Source organism: Aedes albopictus, chromosome 3 (assembly GCF_035046485.1).
Source record: "Aedes albopictus strain Foshan chromosome 3, AalbF5, whole genome shotgun sequence".
NCBI lineage: Eukaryota > Metazoa > Arthropoda > Insecta > Diptera > Culicidae > Aedes > Aedes albopictus.
Genome location: NC_085138.1, coordinates 222,999,260 through 223,009,902, shown reverse-complemented (window position 1 = coordinate 223,009,902; position 10,643 = coordinate 222,999,260).

Genomic DNA, 10,643 nt, shown 5'->3' with positions numbered 1-10,643 from the left:
GTAAAGAGATGTGTTTTCGTGTGCCATAATCCGAGAAGATTATAAACTGGGATGGTTCACCTGGGATCCCAACAGGTATGTAGGATGTATGCAAAGTTTGAGCTAATCCATCAATAATCTAATCTAATCTAATCTAACACATGCGCAGCCAGTACAAGAAAGCATCCTGGAAAATAATCAGGTTAGATTACGCCAGATTATTCTTCTATTGATGATTGCAGCATATCGAAGATATCCCGAATAAAAAATACAGTAGAAAAACCGAACGTTGTATTGTAACAGTACTATTTAAAACCATATTTTTACAATAAACACCACTGTAAAAATAAAAATACAAAAACAATAAAATGTAATGTAGAACCCAATACAGTAAATTGTAAATAAGATTTTTACAATATACTATACGGGTGGTTAAGTATCGTAACAATATAAAAAAATATTTTTCTCCATATATATTTTTTTGCAAAACCATACATTATATTGTAAATGAATTGTTATAAATACTGATACGTGGGTTTTAATAAACCGTACATTGTATGGTACACATATGGTTTCAAACAATAAAATGTACCGTAAATATATTGTTTTCAATTGTAGTTTCACTAATGGTTATACATTTAATTAAATGGTTTTGAAATGGTTATATTATCTTGTCATTTTCCTCCTGTTAATGGCATCTTAGGCTTACTAGCATTATGATAATGCGCTTTGGGAATTCTCCAGAGCGTTTTGGATAACCCTTCATATTGGATCGCCCACGTCTAAGTCTGAGTCGAGGTCTGAGTAGACTCTGATTGCATTAACAGTTGAAGCTTAGGCTCCCATGCCCCACCAGCCAGGTAACTGGGTTTCGCAAACTAAGCATTATTTGTGGCATCACTTTGAGCGGCATGATGGAACTATGCCGATACCGCTAAGTATTATTAGACCACTAATGTGGGGTGAAGTGGGTGACGAGGTACATAAGTAACATTACAGCGTGCTTAACCGTTATTGCAATATTGAGGCTCCAGTTTGACTAAAGTTTGAAATACACGGGGAAATACATAACAACTCATGAGAAAACTGTCAAGTTCGATTCAAGTATAAGATAGGTTAAAAAGCGAACCCTCAGACGAACCTATATTAGAATTTCTTTCAGTATTCAGTCCAGTCCATATGTTAAAGATGGTTCTACCACAGACACAGCCACAGACTGTGGCTCTACGTTAAAGTACGTCAATCGTATTCCTCTCATCGCACTCTACATACCTAGTCCACCATATCTCTTGGATCTGCAGTTCTTAAGAGATCTGGTTTACTACTTATTTAAACATTTTATTGACTTTAAATTAATGATGATGATTAACCTGGGCTTGTTAGGGGAATATCCGTAAGTAAAAAGAAAATCGCGTTAAGTACTGTTCCTTTGATTCTTAGTGGAATTCAAAGGAACAGTACTTAACGCGATTTTCTTTTTACTTTTAAATTGATGTTTCAACTTATTCACTTTTTTCTTTCGTTTCCTTTGCATCAAAAAAGTCACAAACATCAACAAAACAAAGCATGGAAAAAATCTAAAACTGAATAAATAATTATTAATGCACGGAAAAATAATGTTTCGGAAAAGTGAATGGTTCAAACGTAAGAAAAACAGTATAATATATTGTTACATAAAAATCGAATGTAAATGTATAGTAGCTACAATGTGCGAAGCTTTTAGTGAACCCTTTCATTACAATATACATTATTGTAGCTGGTACACTGTATGGTGCAGGAATGGTTTTCACCAAACACCCTATGGTTAGTTTTTATCCGGGATGACACAAGCATCAAAGCGGCCAGGCCTACTGCGCAGTGTTTACCGCAAAGATGATTCTTTGAAATGATTCGATTTAAATGAATATTAAATTGTATTTTAAATCAAATCACTTCTCGAATCTACAGGGGAGGAAGGATGCGTGGACATACCGTACCAAACGCTCCGAGATTGAGATACAAATATGAAATTAGGTATGTAGTGGTTTGAATAAATGTTTAAATGAAAAATAAAGCATGAAACGTTCTCACCGAATTTTGTTAATTCATCCGTGAATCCGCTTGAGGAATGGACGGAATGAACCGTCCAAATTTCCAAAAACACCACTCGTGATTTCATATTTGACCCAACACAAAAGTCTACGAATCACATCATCACTTCATACTAGAAAACCCACGAAATCCTTCGATGGAAGGTAATGTCCGGGTGGCACAGCACCAAACGGTTCACCAACGGCGAGCGGTGAAAATACACTTCTTTTTCTCTATGGGCTGGCTGCTTTCAATCACGATACAGAAAACTGACCGAACCGAACCCGGCACCAAAAGCACTACTGTTCACGAAACCTGCAGCACCCAGTCCTGAGGACTACGAAAATCACTCCGGATGATGAACCATCGGTTAAAGTATCACGGGACTAACCGGACAAGAACACGATAATCGTATGCAAAATTTGAGCTAATCCATCAATAAACAAAAAAGTTTTTTTTCCTTGTTGGGGACATAATGCCACTGCGACCATTAATTTGATCTATTGTGGCGTCATCCTCTTCATATTTTTATTGCCGTACTGAAAAGAACCGACACTATCAGGAGTGACTATCCTCACAGCAAATGGCGTTTGTCCCAATCAGGTACCGCATTTCGTATGAAACTTAGTACATGTTTGGGATGAGAAGCCCTAATTTCCTGAGGCCCCATTAGGCCCCTTTCCAGAAATCTGCAGCGCTTGTGATAAAGTGCAACACACTCGCACAATAAATGCTCAGACGTTTCAGTCTCTAATTTACAAAATCGACATTTATCTTCTTGCAATTTACCAATCAATTTCAGATAGTATTTGCAAGGGCAGTGGCCAGTTATTAGTCCAGTGTAAGTACTTAGGTCATTTTTGTTCAGGTCTATTAGCCTTAGTGTGTTAATGGCGTCTGGTGTGATGAATCGCTTAGATTGACGAGAATCAGTTATGTTCATCCAGTTACGCTTAATTTTAAATTCTTCTAAAATCTTGAATTTCATTTTTAAGGCACTTGGAGCCAATCCAAAAAATGACTCCGGTCCTATTAATTGAGTGTGTTGCGTACGTTTGCAATACGCTAGTCGTTAGGGGAACTGGCAACACTGAATCAAATGTGTAGTATGACCGAAGAAGTAGATTGTTTTAAAGAGCTTCGGCAGTGGTTAAGGTTCAAGCATTCGTCATCATTTTTCCGAAATCGAAAAGCAGTTTTTTCGCAGTAAATCAAATAAATGATTATGGAAATGTATTCACTGTATTGCTATCCTCATGAGGAATACAGTGAATATATTTTCGTTGCAAAATCTTTAGTTTTGAACGAGAAAACTGCTTTTAAAATTTTGATGATGACGATTATTTCAATGACGAATTGTTCCACGTTAACAGTGAGTTAAGCAAGACGGTTAGGAGTATTGTCAACTCGAAAATAGGAACCGATACTGCAATGTAAGATAACCATTTATGTACATATTTAGATAGTAATAAGCAATAAATTTACAGCATTGAAGCTGCGTCAAAAAAGAGCTGCTATCGATAAGTTGTTTTAGTTCCGGAGGCGACAATATCCCTAACAAACTTCAATGATTGCAACTCATCCACCAAAATCATCCCGCCATGGAGAATATAATGAGAGAGCTTTCGCTGCTGGAAGAGCAGGACAAGCTGTGGCGGAAACAACACGAAGAAAGGGTAAAATGCATGGAGGAATACTACGAGCAACAGTTGGCGAAAATTAATGAAGAGTATGAGAAAGCTGCGTTAAAAATTGAAATGGAATACAGGGCCAAGAAAAATGCAGTACTGCGGCAAAACAATGGGTGTAAGATCCGCGGAGACACGGTAGAGAAACCGATTCCAGAAAGCGACAAAACTCAGCCGCCAAATGACTGTACCAGGTCCAAACCTGAGACGTCCAAACCACCATTTCAAATTATAGCAGATTCTTCCAAACAATCTCCGCCAACAAAGCCCGTACCAAAACAATCTTCCGTCTCGACTAGCATCCACAGAGCCGATGATCCCGAGTCAACATCGTGTGAAACGAACGAAGTAATCATCAAAATAGCATCAACAGCTGATTCTAAAAATTCGAATCTATTTGCGGGCACCCGAGCGCAGGCATTATCGACATGCAAGCTATTAGAGCAGGAGAAGATAAGGACAATACCCATTGTAAGTGAGAGTGAATTGAAGCGCACAACTATCCATGAGAAAGAGTCTATCTCTACCTGAGACGAGACTCGCGAAGAGGAAAAAAAGCAACGTCACCCAGCACGGAGGAAGTTAGGCGTTCGACACTGTTAGGCATTTGTTAGTTATGTTGCTCATCGAAAATTGCTGGAGAGCATAAATCATAACCCCGAATTTATGCTGAATGTTCGATTTTTTCGCGCATCATTGTCAGTTGAGCAAATGGCAGTGGAAAAAAACTTTGTTAGTTGCGGCAGCTTGAAAATCGCGTTCGTCGGTCGAGAAAATGAAATAAAAAAATCCGTCTCAATTAGTTTAAACCCGTAGGAACCATTCCAGTCGTTCCGTCGTCCAACCCGTTAGTGTCTCGTCGCTGCTGCTGGCCAATAAGTCTTGTTCGTTCTCGTCGTATTGTCGCCGGAACCAGTCATCACCAAAACAGTTCCGTTCCGTCCGAGTTTGGCCTCATCGTGTCGGTGAGTCACTTGATTTTAATTCAATTTCAAAGCCAAGGGCTGAAGGTCTCTTACATAGAGCCAAATCAATCAATCAATTTCAATCAATTTTAATTTAATTTTAATTTAATTTTAATTTAATTTCAATTTAATTTTAATTTAATTTTAATTTAATTTTAATTTAATTTTAATTTAATTTTAATTTAATTTTAATTTAATTTTAATTTAATTTTAATTTAATTTTAATTTAATTTTAATTTAATTTTAATTTAATTTTAATTTAATTTTAATTTAATTTTAATTTAATTTTAATTTAATTTTAATTTAATTTTAATTTAATTTTAATTTAATTTTAATTTAATTTTAATTTAATTTTAATTTAATTTTAATTTAATTTTAATTTAATTTTAATTTAATTTTAATTTAATTTTAATTTAATTTTAATTTAATTTTAATTTAATTTTAATTTAATTTTAATTTAATTTTAATTTAATTTTAATTTAATTTTAATTTAATTTTAATTTAATTTTAATTTAATTTTAATTTAATTTTAATTTAATTTTAATTTAATTTTAATTTAATTTTAATTTAATTTTAATTTAATTTTAATTTAATTTTAATTTTAATTTAATTTTAATTTAATTTTAATTTAATTTTAATTTAATTTTAATTTAATTTTAATTTAATTTTAATTTAATTTTAATTTAATTTTAATTTAATTTTAATTTAATTTTAATTTAATTTTAATTTAATTTTAATTTAATTTTAATTTAATTTTAATTTAATTTTAATTTAATTTTAATTTAATTTTAATTTAATTTTAATTTAATTTTAATTTAATTTTAATTTAATTTTAATTTAATTTTAATTTAATTTTAATTTAATTTTAATTTAATTTTAATTTAATTTTAATTTAATTTTAATTTAATTTTAATTTAATTTTAATTTAATTTTAATTTAATTTTAATTTAATTTTAATTTAGTTTTAATTTAATTTTAATTTAATTTTAATTTAATTTTAATTTAATTTTAATTTAATTTTAATTTAATTTTAATTTAATTTTAATTTAATTTTAATTTAATTTTAATTTAATTTTAATTTAATTTTAATTTAATTTTAATTTAATTTTAATTTAATTTTAATTTAATTTTAATTTAATTTTAATTTAATTTTAATTTAATTTTAATTTAATTTTAATTTAATTTTAATTTAATTTTAATTTAATTTTAATTTAATTTTAATTTAATTTTAATTTAATTTTAATTTAATTTTAATTTAATTTTAATTTAATTTTAATTTAATTTTAATTTAATTTTAATTTAATTTTAATTTAATTTGTAATTTAATTTTAATTTAATTTTAATTTAATTTTAATTTAATTTTAATTTAATTTTAATTTATTTTAATTTAATTTTAATTTAATTTTAATTTAATTTTAATTTAATTTTAATTTAATTTTAATTTAATTTTAATTTAATTTTAATTTAATTTTAATTTAATTTTAATTTAATTTTAATTTAATTTTAATTTAATTTTAATTTAATTTTAATTTAATTTTAATTTAATTTTAATTTAATTTTAATTTAATTTTAATTTAATTTTAATTTAATTTTAATTTAATTTTAATTTAATTTTAATCAAAAAAATTAAAATTAAAATTAAAATTAAAATTAAAATTAAAATTAAAATTAAAATTAAAATTAAAATTAAAATTAAAATTAAAATCAAAATTAAAATTAAAATTAAAATTAAAATTAAAATTAAAATTAAAATTAAAATTAAAATTAAAATTAAAATTAAAATTAAAATTAAAATTAAAATTAAAATTAAAATTAAAATTAAAATTAAAATTAAAATTAAAATTAAAATTAAAATTAAAATTAAAATTAAAATTAAAATTAAAATTAAAATTAAAATTAAAATTAAAATTAAAATTAAAATTAAAATTAAAATTAAAATTAAAATTAAAATTAAAATTAAAATTAAAATTAAAATTAAAATTAAAATTAAAATTAAAATTAAAATTAAAATTAAAATTAAAATTAAAATTAAAATTAAAATTAAAATTAAAATTAAAATTAAAATTAAAATTAAAATTAAAATTAAAATTAAAATTAAAATTAAAATTAAAATTAAAATTAAAATTAAAATTAAAATTAAAATTAAAATTAAAATTAAAATTAAAATTAAAATTAAAATTAAAATTAAAATTAAAATTAAAATTAAAATTAAAATTAAAATTAAAATTAAAATTAAAATTAAAATTAAAATTAAAATTAAAATTAAAATTAAAATTAAAATTAAAATTAAAATTAAAATTAAAATTAAAATTAAAATTAAAATTAAAATTAAAATTAAAATTAAAATTAAAATTAAAATTAAAATTAAAATTAAAATTAAAATTAAAATTAAAATTAAAATTAAAATTAAAATTAAAATTAAAATTAAAATTAAAATTAAAATTAAAATTAAAATTAAAATTAAAATTAAAATTAAAATTAAAATTAAAATTAAAATTAAAATTAAAATTAAAATTAAAATTAAAATTAAAATTAAAATTAAAATTAAAATTAAAATTAAAATTAAAATTAAAATTAAAATTAAAATTAAAATTAAAATTAAAATTAAAATTAAAATTAAAATTAAAATTAAAATTAAAATTAAAATTAAAATTAAAATTAAAATTAAAATTAAAATTAAAATTAAAATTAAAATTAAAATTAAAATTAAAATTAAAATTAAAATTAAAATTAAAATTAAAATTAAAATTAAAATTAAAATTAAAATTAAAATTAAAATTAAAATTAAAATTAAAATTAAAATTAAAATTAAAATTAAAATTAAAATTAAAATTAAAATTAAAATTAAAATTAAAATTAAAATTAAAATTAAAATTAAAATTAAAATTAAAATTAAAATTAAAATTAAAATTAAAATTAAAATTAAAATTAAAATTAAAATTAAAATTAAAATTAAAATTAAAATTAAAATTAAAATTAAAATTAAAATTAAAATTAAAATTAAAATTAAAATTAAAATTAAAATTAAAATTAAAATTAAAATTAAAATTAAAATTAAAATTAAAATTAAAATTAAAATTAAAATTAAAATTAAAATTAAAATTAAAATTAAAATTAAAATTAAAATTAAAATTAAAATTAAAATTAAAATTAAAATTAAAATTAAAATTAAAATTAAAATTAAAATTAAAATTAAAATTAAAATTAAAATTAAAATTAAAATTAAAATTAAAATTAAAATTAAAATTAAAATTAAAATTAAAATTAAAATTAAAATTAAAATTAAAATTAAAATTAAAATTAAAATTAAAATTAAAATTAAAATTAAAATTAAAATTAAAATTAAAATTAAAATTAAAATTAAAATTAAAATTAAAATTGAAATTAAAATTAAAATTAAAATTAAAATTAAAATTAAAATTAAAATTAAAATTAAAATTAAAATTAAAATTAAAATTAAAATTAAAATTAAAATTAAAATTAAAATTAAAATTAAAATTAAAATTGAAATTAAAATTCAAATTCAAATTAAAATTAAAATTAAAATTAAAATAAAATTAAAATTAAAATTAAAATTAAAATTAAAATTGAAATGAAAATTAAAATTAAAATTAAAATTATAATTAAAACGGGCTCCGAGTTTTTTTTTATCAAACATGTTTCGTCCAGCTTTCATTCGAGGCAAGAGTACGGTTGTAGTAGTGAACGTCGACAAAAGTTCACTACTACAATCACACTTCTTGCTCGAATGACAGCTGGAATGAAAACAAGCAGCATAAAATCTATGCATAACATTTGTCTAACAGCCCATAGTAAAACATGTCTAACGTTAGTCTAATGTTAGACTAACAACATGTTTCGAATTTGCAACATGTCTAACAAAAGTGTGTCATATCTGTCTAATTTTAGACTAACATTAGCCAAAAGTGAGACAAAAAGTTAGCCTAACATGCTGGCCAGTTAGTCTCACATTAGGCTAATGTTAGGCTAACCCTCCGTACTGGGCAAGTGCAGCCCAACTGAGCTGTCAGTTGTAGCCCGTTTGATTACGTTACCTAAAACGAGGAAAGTATTGCTATCCGAGATAAATTCTGAAGCCAAAATTCACTCCGAGCAGCATTTTCTTCTCCTGTACTGTCAACAATACATTGAAAACAAAATATTCCAATGATTACTTTGCTTGGCGATTGTTGGCGATGCAAAATTTCACCTCAACATGATTTTGTGCGTGAATGGGATTCAGTCACACTGCATGTGAGCTGATGCGGTCACGTACGTGTTTGAACCACCAGCCCAAAACATAATGTCAACACAGATAGGAAGAAGAAAAAAATAACAAAGTGGAGAAAAAGAAGACCGTCTTCGCGAGTCTCGTCTCAGATCTCTACTAGCCAGAGCAACCCCCTGAAGAAAGCGTTAGTTCTTGAAGCCACCGCCTTTGGTGGGGCGCCACAAGTTTGTTTACAAAATTTCAGTCTGCTGACCAATCAGCCACGTGCGGAAGCGAACTTTGTCGTGCGAAGATAAATTCGTGATCGAAAAACGATCATTTCCACATATTGTTCAATGGGTTCAGTGTTCTTTGTTAAATTTACAAGACGCACAAGTATGAAAACACATTTAGCCCATTTAAAACAACACTAAAGTCAATTAAATTTAAATGTCGCACCTGCTCCAACAGAAAAAATCACTATGTTTTCAGCCTTATGCAACTGCCTTTTCAAATCAGCACCACGTCCAGCACCATATTTTTGGCTTCAATCCAGTTGTATGTGGATGACAGCCGTTTCATGGGGTTGAGCCAGAGCACTTCAGCTGTGTGTACAAAATACGATGATGCAGATCAGGTAGCTAAACGAGTGGGATCGCCGTTCCAAAAGCAATGTGATTTTCATCATTCTGTGCCATTGCCTTTCGATCCGGGTGGTTATTGTTAGGAGAAAACTTCTCAATGTGTAGCACAAATTGATTTGCATCCGTTTATTGATTAGTTCAGTTTGTTACCAGTTCCACGGGGGGGAATGTTGCGTACGTTTGCAATACGCTAGTCGTTAGTGGAACTGGCAACACTGAATCAAATGTGTAGTATGACCGAAGAAGTAGATTGTTTTAAAGAGCTTCGGCAGTGGTTAACAGTGAGTTAAGCAAGACGGTTAGGAGTATTGTCTACTCGAAAATAGGAACCGATACTGCAATGTAAGATAACCATTTATGTACATATTTAGATAGTAATAAGCAATAAATTTACAGCATTGAAGCTGCGTCAAAAAAGAGCTGCTATCGATAAGTTGTTTGTTAGGACGTGTGGCAGTTTGGAGGTAGGATACCATACTGAGAGCAACTTTATTTCAAGCAGCTTCAATAACTGCAATTTATTGAACATTATTAGATAAATAATTTGGGCGGTATTTTCGACTGGATGTCACCTGGTATCTTCAATTGTAATGGCTCGGCAGTCTTATTCAAGAATTAAGCGAACTACAATGTTCTCGCTCCGACGTTTCGGTCCTGGACCGAAACGTCGGAGCGAGAACATTGTAGTTCGCTTAATTCTTGAATAAGACTGCCGAGCCATTACAATTGAAGATATTAGATAAATAATAACATATAATACAAAACTGTTTTACATTATAGTATCAATTCTCCGGCCAATCTCCTAACAGCGGTGCACGACAACGCACTGCTCTATAGTTCTAATTCATCAATAGGCAGCCACTGTAGCGCACGTCGTTATTGTTTCAGGGTTGCCAGTTCCACTAAAAGCCTAACACATAGGAACTATTCGCAACAGAGTGGATGACCCTTGTTTTGCCAACTGATCAGCCTTTTCATTTCCTTCTATTCCGCGATGCCCAGGAACCCAATACAGATTAACCTTATTGCGACAGGACAATTGCTGCAGTAGCTTCGAGCATTCCAAGACTAGTTTCGAGGTATACAC